Consider the following 15,804-nt stretch of genomic DNA (forward strand, 5'->3'; position numbering starts at 1 on the left):
GTTATGAGGATACATTTTTTTTGAGGTGAAAAACGGAAGAAATAAAACGAAAATGAGAGTGTGTGTATGTGTGAAAGGAAGATGAAGGAAAGAAGGAAAAGAAAGGTGAAGAAAAGCTCATCTGAAGCGTGATAAGGGGAAACTTTTATCGAAAGTTATCCTTACGTATGGAGGTGAGAGTTGGAGAAGAGATGAATTATTGGGGTTTGAGAGCATTTTTTAGGTGGTTTTTGGGGATGGAGTAATGGTTTTGAAATTTGTCAAGACCCAGTCAAGATTGAGACATTGAAGAATTTCCTTATAGCGGGTCCCGTTCTTGGTCTCGGTCGCGGTCTCATTACGAGCTCAATTCTCAATTTTTAGCCCTCAGTCTTCAATCTTCAGTCTCCTCAGTTCATCAGTCCATGAGTCCATCAGTCCATCAGTCCTTCAGTGTTTCAGTCCATTAGTTCATCCTCAATCCTCAATCCTCAATCCTCAATCCTCAATCTCACTCCTATCAGTCCTATCAGTCCATCAATTCATATCCTTCAATCCTTATGTCGTTCAGTCCTTCAATCCCTCAGTTCATCAGTCCATGAGTCCATGAGTCCATGAGTCCATCAGTCCATCAGTCCATCAGTCCATCAGTCCATCAGTCCATCAGTCCATCAGTCCTTCAGTCCTTCAGTCCTTCAGTCCTTCATGTTCTTCAAGTCCACCAGTCCATCAGTCCTCAGTCCTCAATTTCGGTCTCGGTCCTCAATCTTGGTTTCGGTCTTCAATCTCGGTCTCGGTCGCGGTTCCTGGTCTTGACACCAAATCAGAATGTCACTGGTCGACCTAGAATCGGACTTTTGTTCAATTAATCAATTTGTGCTCAAATACCACAAAATTCAGTCAGTCCGTCAAACATTAACACAATAATATCCACATACCCAAAAATATCACCAAAAACTACCGCTAATATGAAGGACGATAGCAAAGAAAGGAAAAAGGATGTGAAAATGTATTTTGAGAAGGTTGAATATTGTCATTTATATTGTTATTCCACACAATCCCATATCTACCGTACGAAAGTGCTTTTGCTTGTTAGTAAATTAAGTGAAATTTTTCTTCCTCAAAATCGGAAGTATCGGAACTACCAAAATGACTCTCACATTCACATCTTATAGATTAATTCCTACGAAAAAAATATTGGAAATTTTCACCAAATGTTGCCAGAATTTTTTGCAGACATTCCACATACTTAAGAGGAAGTTTTCTTAGTGCTTAAAGTCCATAGAGGAACAAGAATGGACGAGAAATAAAGATCAGACAGGGTCACACTGAGAAATGTCATTAAAATTAATTTAGTGGAACTAATTTTGGGGACATTTCCTTTTTTTTCGTCATTTATGTGCGGATTTTTGCCTTCTTAATACCCGAAATTTCCTTTATTTACTTTTTAATCACTTTTGTGTCTCGTTGAACTTTCTCATTCCATGTCTTAACAAAAAAAAGAAGAAAAGCCTTGTCGACCTCATTTTAATGTTTTCATAATGTTGACGTTAAGGCACTCTTTTATCAATTTGGTAGAAAATTGGTGCTATTGTGGGACGAGATTTGAGATTTTGGATGTGGATTTTTGGTTTTTAGACTGAATGGTTAATGGGAGGCTGCATATTATTTTTAGGAATATTTGGAGAATGTCAATTGCTAACTAAAATTAGTGCGATTGGAATTGTTGTGGAATGCTGTCCAAAATTTAGGAAATATTGAAATGACACATGGACTCATGTCAGAATCAAGTCGCCCTGGAGCCGGATTTTTGGTATATTCCTACCCCAGGTTGAGAATCAGAAATCCGCAAATCCGCGTTATCGGCGGTATTTATATAAAATACCGCGGTATTTGGTAGTATTAAGCAGCATTTGCAAGTATACCGCAGTGTTACCGCGGAGTTTCTCAGCCTGATTCCTACCCCTAAACCTACTGTTGCCCCTAATTTTAGGTATACTCTAGGGTGTGCTCTAGGCCATCTGCTGTATTTTTGCCGGGACGCTGCTGTACTTTTCAGCCTTGCTGCTGTGTCCCGACAAAGCCTCAAAATGTCCGGATTTTTCAACAAGTCGAAAACTCCATACAAATTTTGGAATTTTTGACAAATTTTGGACATTTTGCTCTTGAAGGCTCGGGTTCCCCCCGATATTTTGCGAAAATCCTCTGGCCACCCTAAGTTTAGGTGTAAATGTACACCGAGAAACCTGCACCTGACAACGGATTTTCGGCAATTTCTACGTCACATTCTTTCCAGTCTTTTCTATACCGCGTGCCTTCCAAGAACAAACCTCAAAACAATTGAAAAATCGTAACTTTTTTATTACTTATTTACAAAAAACATCAAAAAACATTCACTAGAAAACTCTCGAATAAAATAATAAAAGAAAATTTCTCGAATTTTATCAAATTAATTCCATTTTCAATGAATTGTATAATTGACTTCATAACTGAGCTGTTTGTTTGATGTTTAATTGCTCTGAAAAATTTACTTCACTATGAATATCATAAACATTTTAATGATTTTTAAAAAGGTTCTTCTATCTTTTTCCATAATGATCCTATAAATTGTTCATTAATATTTCATTAAAAATAGGAAAGAAGAGAACAGGCATTGAGGAGGAAAAAGTTATAGTTGAGAAATAAAAAACTATGCAAAAATTGAGGTGGTTAGTTGAAAGAGTTGTAAAAGGTTGTAAATTATGTCTGAAATTAATGAGAATCTGAATAAATTTGAAAAAATATTTAAAAAATTATGAGGATTCTGCTCAGGTTCCAGTCTAAGACCTCATTTTTACTACACCCTATACTAATGTGGATATGTCCGGGTTGACTTTCAATCCATTACACTCGTTTTGACTACATAATGATTTAATATGAAGTTTTTGTACAAGATTCACCAATACTAGCTTTCTAGAATACATTTAGAAGGCAAATGACATAGAAACAGCCAAAAATCCGGTCTCAGACAAGTGCGACTTTAGCTTGATTAGATGAAATCCGTGCTCAGGCCATGGTCAAGTCGAATTGAATCAGAGACAAGCTGCTTCGATGCGGATTCAAGTCGCCTAATTTCATTGAATCTGGTCACAGTTACTTCAGAGTCACGCTGATCAAAAGTCCAATTTTTGGCCATTTCTACTACATGTCCTTCTCAGTACAGTTCTCCCATAAATTACCAAAACTTCATAGCATTCTTAATAATTCACAAAACTGCCCAACATCAACAATCTCAAATTTATTCCCTCCAACCACTCATTCCTCCTTAAAAATTCAACTAAGTATCAATTTTTACAGCATTTCCATAATTAAGTGCTAATTGCCTGGCAAATTAAAAGACATGATAGCATGTAAAACCAAATTTTATATCAAGACAAAGAAAGCATGCAAACATATTGGCTCCAGAATGTCTGAAATTGATGACTTTATGTGCACCATAAAATAATTTTTTCTGCATATGTCGAATGTCTCGACATAATTGTTGCTGCAAAGCATGTGGGGTGAAAAAAATTGCAAATTACGAATCTTTTCCAATTTTTTGACATCAGACAAGTGCTGATTTTGGCCACATGCTGTACACAATTTTTTGATGAATTTTTATCCGATTTTAATTGATGTAATTCTTATGTAATTACGAGAATCTCCTAGAATGGCTGTAATTTGAGGCCATAAAATTTACATTATTAAGTAACACAATAAATGCCTCATTTGTGTCTAGCCAGACCAATTATAAAAGGATTTTGTGCACAAAAATGAGATCCTATTTAAACAAAACATTAAGGATGAGGAGAAATAGCCAAAAAAAAGCAGCTCTTCCAGTTTACACAATAGAAAAGGATGTCGGACAAAAAATTGCTGCCAAAAGCTTTCTTTTTTTTGCCTTGATTCTCATTTTTTTTCACCTCTCGACCATGGCAGTGATGAAAAATGCTACATTAGAACAAACATCATTTAGGTGGAGACGGCTTGATTAAACATCAACAATAAAAAGCAGCAGTAACTAAGCTCAATTCGGTAGTTAACCTGTGTAAATGGTACAAAAAAATGCTTTCCTTTCTCAAATCTTTTAGAACATTTATCATTATGTCGTTTTTTGGAGATAGATTGGCAAGTAGGTGGGTTGTGCGGGGATGAAGCGCAATTGAAGATAAGAACAAGGCAGGGAATGACTGTCTTTATTGAAATCATCATGAATCTCGTATGTAAAGTCATATATTTTTGATTTTCGCAATAATAGGTACTCAATGGCAGTCTTAATTCGACTATTGCTACATTGTATTTGCAAGGATGCTGAAACGACGCATTATTGGTGGCAAGATGCAAACTTGCCCTGATGGCAGAGCTCGAAGTCGAGTCGAGTCGACTAATTTCAAATTAGTTTGACGACAAAAAATGCGAGTTAATGCATGGAGCATTGAGCCTCTCAAAAAAAGACAGAAGAAAACAGCTTAGCTGCGGAAAAAGACACAAAAATCTCATCATAATCCCACAATTTTCGAATAAGTAAATACCAAAATCCGATCTCGTTTTAAACAAGTTCATGCAAAATCTTATTCCAAATTGTAAAAATGGAAGGCAGTGGGTGGTGTACTGATTGATTAAACAGAAAATTTATATTTTTGTATCACGGATTCCGAGTGGGACTTGAACCTACGTCTTATAATATTTTCAGTCGCATGCTTGAAACCACTGTGCTATGAAGGGGTTGTTCGACTTAATGGTAAATTGGAGTATGGTTCCTGTAATAAGTAAGGTTTAGACACGCAGGCATGAATTTTTCGGTTGTACCTTATAGTTTGTCCAAGATTAGAGGTCCCTGCAATTTTGAACGAACCCTATAAATTATACATCTTCTGCTTCCTCATTCACTACAGCACTCCAGATGATATCCAGTTGAAAGGACAATATATGGCCAATAAGTTTCTATTCCAACATATACAGTCAAAAATCCAGCTAAATTCTCATTTCTTCAACTTTTTCACAGATTCTATTTATAAATGGCCATTTTTGCCTTCTTCTAATTCTCAAGTTGAACATTTTAACTTCCATTCCTTTCTCACCCCCCTCAAGACAAATTTTCAATCCTCAAGTCACACCTCTTTCATGTCCCCATTCCATTTAAGTTCATTTGACTTCACTTAATGTCCAGATTTTTTTTGTTCCCATCACCTTAATCATCCCCGTATAAATATTGTCGTCATTACTTCTTATTGCTTCATTTGATGCTCGGAACGGAATTAAAGACGAAAAAGAGTCATAAAATTAAATGCTTCATAAGCTTCAGCTACTGACCGAGCACAATTTAAACAATTTTCATTATAAAAATTTTCTTTCACAAATTTAACTTCATGGATTATACGGAGATGAAAAAAAAAGGCAGAGCATGAATGAGGATGAGTTTTGTAAGTCCATAGTGCTGTAATTTTATGTGTTTAATTAAATGCCCCTGTAATCCCTTCTTCATTCTATTCCTTCATCTTTTTCATTTGTATGTTTTTTTTTTTATTCATCTCTTCATACAAGTCAGAGTGTGAGGCATGACGTAGCAGAATCAGAGGGAATGAAAAAACCTTTTTCATTTTATGCTTCCATTGCTGCTGTTAAATAACATGGAATGAATGAAAATGAAATGATATAAATGAAGATTATTGCGTTCATTTCTAACTCTTTTCTGTCTGTTGAGTAAGTTACATAGCATGGTTGACTAGCATGTAACATTGTGGTTGTTTTGTCAGATTTGGATAATGGAAAGTAATTGAATTGAGTGAATGGGGACGTGAAACTGATTCTGAACGGAATAGGTTGTGATTAGTCGGGAATAAGGCTAGATTTTTCCATTTATAGACCCTTTTGACCATTTCAGGCACTAACACGTAATATCCTTTCAACTCAACAAGTTCTCAAATATCAAGCAATATAGATAACACAAGCCTTGACTTATGAATTTTCACGACAACTTACCAGTTTCATCTATCCTCCCACCACCCATCACAAACTATTACATCTAATTCACATCCAAAATGGAATAAACAGAAATCCAAAAGTAATAGTTTACATCAATAATTTCAAGGAAGGATTCTTCATTATTATCACTATTATTGTAACTTCCGTGCAGAAAATGTCTTCATGATTACAATTCCTTATTCATTTCTATTGTCCTTAATTGCCTCTATTATTTCCTCAAAAAAGGGGCGTTCCAGAGGTCTGCAGTGAATTTTTGGGTAACAAAAACTCATTGAATTTTTATGAGCTTCTTTTTTGTGTTAAAACTATTTTCAATGAACTCAATAGTAGCGATTTTCATACTAAATTGTACAGTTGATTGCTGTTTGTATATACTCAAATTTCTCATATAGAATTTTTTTTCAGGAGGCGGCGAAGAGTTTTCGTTTAGTTTGAAAATGGAAATTCATTTATCTTCATGAAAATCCAGAGTAAACAAAAAAAAACCAAAATGTGAAAAACTTTTAATATCATGAATTAAATCCTTTATACATTGCAGTGGTAGGTAACTTATGTGTCACGCGGCACACTGGCAAGCAACCCGTGTATCTCGGCACACTGGAAGTTATGTGACGTTTTACTGATGAGCAACATATGTGCCGTGACAAATTGATGAGCAACATTTGTGCCATGACACTTGATAAGCAACTATTTACCATGACACACTATTGAGTAGTCTGTGTACTGTGACACAGTAATAAGCAACCTTTACCATGGCACACTGATAGGCAACCAATTATGTGGTAGAGTGGCAAGTAGGTTGTGATGTGGCAAAATGTTGAGTAAGTTGTGAGTGAAATAGTGGCGAGCCTATTTACCGTGGCACATTGGTTGGCAAACTGTGACGTGGAACACTGGTGAGACATGTACACTGATAGCAACATTTGGCAAACAACTGATGAGCATCTTGTGTACCATGGCACAGTTATGAGCAAGCCTGTGCCATGACATACTAGTGAGCAATCTATGTGCCGCGGCATTTTAATGTACCTTGAAAAATCTCAAGTGCCCCACAAACAAATTTCCAAAGCCTCGATGTGCCATAGCATAAAAAAGTCTACCCACCACTGTTTTATTCTTATTAATCAAAACGTTAAAGATGCTAATCACTTTGAAAATGAGGTAAAAGTTTTGTGAGAAGCATTAATATAACAAAAGAATACGGCAGTTTCGCTAAACTTGTTAATTATGTGATTATTTTAATCACTTTTAGTGGAAGGAATGTTCTCTTTTGAATTTTGGTGTTCTGAGTATATTTAGGAATATTCAGTAGCATATTAGTTGGATGCTGATTGTAGCAACTTAGGCTCCAAGTCGGAGCTTGATTCCAGTAAGTAAGTAAGTAAGTTGGAGGATTGAGGAAGCTGAATTGTTACTCCGAAGCTGAGCAAATGTCAAGCGCATATCCGCTGGTTGTATTCTCTGTTATCACTAAATGCACCATTGGTTAACGTTCGAATTAAATCCAGCATCATGCGAGAGTCACGACAGTCTAATGCTGGATTAGTAGGATCAATTAACAGACTTTTGCTATTGAGGTACTTTTTCAAATTTGGAATAAATGGAACCGGAAAGCACACGACATAGAAATTCCGGAAAATCCATCATCAAGCCAGATTGAGTCTGACCCTAAGCCATATTTGATGGAATCTGACCTCAGGCTAGTAAGCTAGCGTTATCCCGGATTTTCAGCCATTTCTACGCCATATGCCTTCAAGCAGTAACACAAAATACTCAACATTCACATTTACTGTCCCATACATCCTTTTTTGTAACTAATATTCACGAAAAATATTTCCTTTGTTTGACCGTTTATTCACCTAAAGCTACTCTCGTCTAAACCACGAGCCTCAATGCACACATGAAATCACAATGAACTCCATTCATCAAACACAAAAAAAATTTAATTTTAAAGCACGCCTGAGCTTACACATCCCCCAAAAAAAAAAATGCACACAAAAAAAATGTACCCAAAAATATTTCATTCACAGTAAAAAATGAACAAGAGGAACTAGAGCTTTTATCTTCATCGTTGTGCTATGTTTGCATGGTAAATTATGAGCTTTTTTTTTTGGTAAATACACTAAATGTAGATTTAAGATATATATCTCGTATGGTATAGTACACAGACAACGAGTTAGAGAGATATGTTACACAAAAAAATGCAAAGAATAAAAAAAGTTTAATAATAATCTTCACATGAAGATGAAAATGTTTTCTGGTTTATCCTTGCGAGGGTTTTGTGTGATAGGTGAGGTAGTTCTTTTGATGGAAATTTTGGGGTGGTTTTCATGAATCTAGTGATAAATCTGGATTTTTTTTGAGTAACATTTTAGCCGTAAAAATTGATGTAAATCTGAGAGTATTTAATTAGGCATCTTGAAGAATCCGTGTGCCATGGACCCAGGAATAAGAAAAAACGTGATTTTACCATGAACAATTTTTCTGATAAAGCAAACATGTGTAAAAATTTGGATTTTTTCAGAAAAATGTAAAATGACAGCCTGTGACTTATAGATTTGAGAAAATCGTGAGTCTTTTTACGGGACACTGATCTGGTGGATAAACTTTAAGACGTATCAAATTGAGTACGATATTGCAACAGAATTTGTAAGATATTTTGGTGACATGTCAAACGGCAATGTTTATCGCGACCACTCCGATTGTAGCAAGGTTCCATTGTGTAGTAAATGGCATAGTATGTGAGCAGTTGTGTACTGTTCATGGCGACCAGATTTAATCAGAAACCTGTGTAGACAAAAATACTTTAAAATAATTTGAGTACCACGTCAATGTTGTTAATGCACCTTAAAAAATTTCAAGTGCCCCACAAAAAATTTTCTAAAGCAATCGATGTGCCATAACTCAAAAAAGGTTGCCAGCCTCTGTTTTATTCTTATTAATCAAAACGTTAAAGATGCTAATCACTTTGAAAATGAGGTAAAACTTTTGTTAGAAGCATTAATATAACCAACGAAAGAATACGGCAGTTTCGCTAAACTTGTTAATTATGTGATTATTTTAATCACTTTTAGTGGAAGGAATGTTGTCTTGAATTTGGAAGTTAATTCAGTATTTTAGATTTTGAATATTCACTGAAGCTTCACTATTAACTACTGGTTGGATGCTCTTTGTAGCAACTTAGGCTCCAATTTTCGGATCTTGATTCCAGTAAGATCCAAGTAAGTCAACTGGTTGGAGGATTGAGGAAGCTGAATTGTTACTCCGAAGCTGAGCAAATGTCAAGCGCATATCCGCTGGTTGTATTCTCTGTTATCACTAAATGCACCATTGGTTAACGTTCGAATTAAATCCAGCATCATGCGAGAGTCACGACAGTCTAATGCTGGATTAGTAGGATCAATTAACAGACTTTTGGCATTGGAGTATTCTTTTCCCATTCGGAATAAAATTCTCCCGGAAAGCATACGACATAGAAATTCACATGTGGAAAATCCATCATCAAGCCAGATTGAGTCTGACCCTAAGCCATATTTGATGGAATCTGAAATAATGATTTTATGCTTATATAGACACGGTAAGTTACATTAATACTGCCGGCTTGTTGTTCTCTATTTCTCCACAGATGTAATCTGCCTTTCAGCAGTAACACAAAATAGTTTAACATTCACATTTACTGTCCCTTACATCCTTTTTTGTAACTAATATTCACAAAAATATTTCCTTTGTTTGACCGTTTATTCACCTAAAGCTACTCTCGTCTAAACCACGAGCCTCAATGCACACATGAAATCACAATGAACTCCATTCATCAAACACAAAAAAAATTTAATTTTAAAGCACGCCTGAGCTTACACATCCCCCAAAAAAAAAACTGCATTTGAAAAAAACTGTACCCAAAAATATTTCATTCACAGTAAAAAAATGAACAAGAGGAACTAGAGCTTTTATCTTCATCGTTGTGCTATGCATTGGAACTTGCTATAAAAAATTATTTTTTTTTGGTAAATACACAAATGTAGATTTAAGATATATATCTCGTATGGTATAGTACACAGACAACGAGTTAGAGAGATATGTTACACAAAAAAATGCAAAGAATAAAAAAAGTTTAATAATAATCTTCACATGAAGATGAAAATGTTTTCTGGTTTATCCTTGCGAGGGTTTTGTGTGATAGGTGAGGTGAAGTAGTTCTTTTGATGGCATATATTTTACTGGGGTGGTATTGAATTTAAGAATCTAGATGAACTGGAATTTTTTGTGGAAGGTTTTTATGGAATAAAATTGCTCCACATGAGATCGAAGCCGTGATTTGCTCACCATGTGATCGTGACATATAAGTTGTCCAATTTAGGAATCATTATGTTACATTTTTGACCATTGTGCCGCAATTCAGGGTTCACCACATCTTGGCACAAAGGAATAAGAGTGCCATTTGTTTCATATCTTATTGACCCCACCAAAGCTCATCACACAAAAATTTCTTTTGTCTTTATACGATTTTTACGATTCCTTGCTTCTTCAAGATTCAAAAAAATAACAACAACAATTAAATGTGAGTTTTTATGACCCATTAATTCTTCAGAAATTTTATCTCAGTTTTTGATTTACGTCACGTGATTTAGCAAATAATTCATTCCTAACTTCCAAAAATCATCAATCCATACTATTTCGACAATTTCCCTTTAATATTCATTAGGTGTAAGGCTTCACCGGCACTGTTTCATGCTAATGATAGTGCAATTGTAATGACAGATTAATGGCATGCATTTAGAGATTCAATACAATTATCTATAAATTTTGGAGTTTTCGAAGATTTACTATGTTATATTTGTAGAGTACAAATTACACCGTTATTTTAGTATGTTTCATAAAATTTCGATTTTGAATAGAATATTATGTCAATTTTTTGAGAATTTGTGCAAGCTCTGTGGAATTTGGCCATTTCTAAAACATTCAAGTCATAAAGCTAAAAGCATTTAGTTGCAATAGGCTCCAAGTTGGAGCATAATGTTCCAGTAAGTAAGGATTTTAAATTTGACATAATTCAGTGTATTCTTCTAAGGATCCGACTAGATCCTATCATTCTACAGATCACGAGTAGACAAAAATATATTATAACTAGATAAAGAAAGTCAATGTCTGGTTAATGAACTAGTTCCACAAGCAGACAAAAAGGTGTAATGAAGAAGCAGAGTAAGCTCAAGTCAAGGCTGTTTACATCTTAAAATTATTTCAATTTGTTACAAAGTACAAACTTTCAGTCCGAAAAATAGAATTTTCCAACCGTACATTAAACTAAGAAATGTCATTCGAATGAAATTCAGTAAGCAATGCATCTTGAGTTTAAATTAACGCTCAAAGTACTCGGTTTCTATGTATTCAAGCTCTCGAATCGAGCAATCTACTTTGCCTGTTAGAAATCCTGCTACAGCTCGATGGTCGTGTAATTGATAAAAATGAAATCTCAAAAATCAGTTACGTATTTGGTAAGCTTACATTTACAAAAAAATTCGAGTCTTGAATTTCTTGGAATTAATTAAATATTCGAAAAATCGACTTTAAGATTCATTAATAATCACCAACTTTTACCTAACAAGAAGTCTTCAATTTTTCACAAAACTTAATGAGCTAAATTTTTCTCGAATTTTCCAATTACTAGAATTTTCGTATGACTAGAAAATTCACTCTCCTTTAAAAATCAAATTTTTCGACAAATTTTCCTCTTTTTAGATTTCTTTTAAGAATTTATTCCATAAAATCTTAAAAATCACAAAAGAATCCTAATCAGCCCTCCAATTGTCACTTCACCCACTCACTTGTCTACATCCATTCAATTTAGAATATAACACAATAAACAGAATTTACCGCAAAGGAAAACAAAATTCTCGCATGAAAAAAAAAAATAATAATTCTGCAGGCTAAGCACGTTGCTTAAGATTAAGTATATCCATCTAACACATTCATTCATATTCTTTTCCCATTCTTTATCATTCTCCCTAAAGGTTTTTCAGATAGATGAAGAATTTTTCACATGTGGAAATTTCCTTCCTAAGACGACATTTTTATCTCTCAAAATGCGTGCTTGTTGTTATTGTTTGGGATTAAAATAATGATTTTATGTCTTATATAAACACGGTAATTACATTAATACTGCTTCATGGTGCTTGTTGTGTCTCTATTAATACACAGATGTATTTTCACAATTTTCACGATTTTCACTCAAAATTCTCTTATTTTTAGCATCAAAAATCACAAAAAATTCTTTTAATCCATTTGGTAAGATTCACAAAAATCCACAAACTTCGTCACTTCCTCTATTTTCACTTAATTCCATTAAATATCTACAAAACATCACTTGAATCCAAAATTGTTAATCACCTTACAAGTATCCATAAAAAATATCTTCTTCTTATAACTTAAAGAGCAATTCGTAAAGGAACTGTGCCTTAATTCTTAAAGCATCGCGATTGTGGACATTACGTCAATAAATGGTCCACAGACATTGTCGATTTGATGAAAACTGAATGAAATTTTTCTCAGTCGTTCTTCTTTATAATGAAAATATTTATCACATTCTAGTTGTTGGATGCTGGAAGGATTTTTCCCACGATTCGGCGCATTGGAACTTGCTATAAAAAATTATTTTTGTTATGAATGAAGTGAGGAAGAGGAACAGAATTAGCATTAAACTTTTTCTTTTTTTTGCGTGTGGTGTAACAAAAAAAAAAGAATTCTTTGAATGAGAATAAAGGAACAAGCATACGGAGTCATAGGTTGGAGAAAAAATGGAATTAAATCGGACGAACGAAGCGGAGCGAAGTGGAGTCCGACTCTACTGTGATTATTAATAGTCGGACGGTAGCGGAGCGAAGTGGAGTCCGACTCAACTGTGATCTATGCATAGTCGGACGAACGAAGCGGAGCGAATGGAGTCCGACTCTAGGATCTATGCATAGTCGGACTGAAGCGGATCAAGTGGGTAAACTCACTGTGATCTATGCATAGTGACGAATACGGACAGAAGTTGCTCGACCACTGTGATCTATGCAGTCGGACGAACGAACAGAAGTTGTCCGACAACTGTGATTTATGCAGTGGTGGATTCAGTGATCTATTAGTCCACAATTGAAGCAATGTCCGACTCACTGTATCATGCATTGTCTCAGCGAACTGTCCGACTCTACTGTGGCATAGTCGGACGAACAGCGAAGCGAAGTGGAGTCCGACACTACTGTGTCTATGGTCGGACGAACGAAAAGCGATGTTGCTCACCACTGTGTCTATGCATAGTCGGACGAACGAAGCAAAGGTTCCGACTCACTGTGATCGCATAGTCGGACGAACTGAAGCGGAGCGAAGTGGAGTCCGACTCACTGTGATCTATGCGTGGCACGAAGCGTTGGAGTCCACCACTGTGTTGTTGTCGGACGAACGAAGCGAAGCGGTTGAGTCGACTCACTGTGATCTATGCATTGGACGAACGAAGCAAAGTAGAGTCCGACTCTACTGTGATCTATGCATAGTCACTAACCGCGGAGCGATTTACGAGTCTGACTCTACTGTCATTATGCATAGTCGGACACAGCGGAGCGAAGTGGAGTCCACTCTACTGTGATTTATGCATAGTCCCGAACGAAGCGGAGCGAAGTGGAGTCCGACTCTACTTTATGCCTCGGACGAACGAAGAAGAGCGAAGTGGAGTCCGACTCTACTGTGATCTATGCATAGTCGGACGTCAGCGGAGCGAAGTGGAGTCCGACTCTATGATCTATTAGTCGGACGAAGGAGCGAAGTTGAGTCCGACTCTACTGTGATCTATGCATATAAGTATGCATAGATAATATATATTCTAAGAGTAATATAATATTCTAATATTTACGTAAACGAATTGCTTACACATGGGTCGAAAAATCTATTACTTGATATGACTTAAAAATAATAAAATAAATTTATATAAAAAAAAACTTTTTTAAAAAGTACACGCTTTTATTCAGATCAATTTTTTTGCATCTCATTTTTAACTAAAAATGCTAATAAGTGTTAATACGGCGACGTAGCCATGCCCTAGCAAACACGCTGTGCATTCATTTTCCCCCGAACTACCCCAAACATCCATCAATACATACTATATCAAATTTCCCTTTAATATTCATTAAATATAAGGCAATCACCAGCACATAGTCATTAATCAATGCTAATGATATTAGCAATTGTAATGACAAATTAATGGCATGCGTAACAATGATCAAAAGGGCATGAAAATCAATTTTTATTGAAGACTTTTTTTTTTATATTTTGTAGATGACAAATTCTTTCTTCTTCGATGACCTTTTTACCCTTATGATGGATTGTTTTTTTTTTAAAGATATGGAAGAGATTGATGGATGTTTTTGTGTAGGTTTGTGTAAGCTTTTGAGCACTTTTCGATGTGATTTTAGAAATTATGGGAAAACCCAAATAATTGAAATTCTACATGCGTAACAATGATCAAAAGGTAAATGAAAATCAATTTTTATTGAAGACTTTTTCTCAATTTTGTAGATGACAAATTTTTTCTCTCAAGTCGATGACCTTTTTCTCTTATGATGGATTGATTTTTCAATATGGAAGAGTTGATGGATGTATTTGTGTAGGTTTGTCAAGTTGAGCACTTTTCATGTGATTTCAAGTGGAGTCTGAAATTAAAGAATATGTCGAGTCTATAATCAAGTTAAGTCAAGTCAAGTTCGTCAAGTCGAGTCTCTCAAGTTAAGTCTCTCAAGTTGAGTCTCTCAAGTCGAGTCTCTCAAGTCGAGTATCTCAAGTCAAGTCTCTCAAGTTGAGTCTCTCAAGTTGAGTCTCTCAATTAGGCTCAAGTCGAGTCTCTCAAGTCGAGTCTCTCAAGTCTTTCAAGTCAAGTCGAGTCTCTCAAGTCGAGTCTCAAGTCGAGTCGAGTCTCAAGTCAAATCGAGTCTCTCAAGTCGAGTCCCTCAAGTCGAGTCTCTCAAGTCGAGTCTCTCAAGTCGAGTCTCTCAAGTCGAGTCTCAATTCAAGTCGAGTCTCAAGTCAAGTCGAGTCTCAATTCAAGTCGAGTCTCAATTCAAGTCGAGTCTTAATTCAAGTCGAGTCTCAAGTCAAATCGAGTCTCAAGTCGAGTCTCTCAAGTCGAGTCTCTCAGGTCGAGTCTCTCAAGTCGAGTCTCAAGTCAAGTTTCTCAAGTCGAGTCTCTCAAGTCGAGTCCCTCAAGTCGAGTCTCTCAAGTCGAGTCTCTCAAGTCAAGTCTCTCAAGTCGAGTCTCAAGCCAAGTCGAGTTTCAAGTCAAGTCGAGTCTCTCAAGTCGACTCTCTCAATTCGAGTCTCAAGTCCCATTAAGCTTGTCTAAAAAAAGTCAAATATTCAGCAGAACAAGGACGGAAATTTTCCAATTCACTGACAATTCATGCATGACTAACATTCAATGTCCTTTACATCCAAAATTCGCAGAAGATTCAGGGTCAAGCAATGAGAAAAAAGAAGACCTTGAATAGCCTTCAAAAAAAAAAGTCGATATCATCTAGCCATAGCTTAATAGCTAAAGCACACCAATATTACATAAAAAAAAGAGGAAAAAAGTTCCGAATAATGGCCATCATAAAAAGCAATATGAGAACTTTTTCTTAATTAAAGCATTGAATGTCCATCCACGATGTCCATTAAGGAAAATAATTGAAATCAATAAAATGGAACTACAGTCGATAAATTCATCATTCATCATCCACAAATCAATTATAATATTCGACAACTATTTTTTACATCAAATCATTAACTCCAAAAAAGTCATAAATATATCAGCACATA

General features: G+C 35.6%; 1 protein-coding gene across 1 annotated transcript in view; it reads right to left on the bottom strand.

Annotated features, from left to right (window-relative positions):
* The window catches only part of LOC139095677 (putative uncharacterized protein DDB_G0277255), a 74,506-nt gene extending 62,011 nt beyond the window's left edge, over positions 1–12,495 (bottom strand). Inside the window, exon 1 of the mRNA XM_070647117.1 lies at positions 12,132–12,495. The gene's annotated coding sequence lies outside the window, so the exon portion shown is untranslated. The remainder of the gene's footprint in view (positions 1–12,131) is intronic.
* Positions 12,496–15,804: the final 3,309 nt, after the last annotated feature.

This window comes from Chironomus tepperi, unplaced genomic scaffold, assembly GCF_022539635.2.
Source record: "Chironomus tepperi strain 1889 unplaced genomic scaffold, CSIRO-AGI_Ctep_v1 contig_373, whole genome shotgun sequence".
In the NCBI taxonomy this organism is placed as follows: Eukaryota; Metazoa; Arthropoda; class Insecta; order Diptera; family Chironomidae; genus Chironomus; species Chironomus tepperi.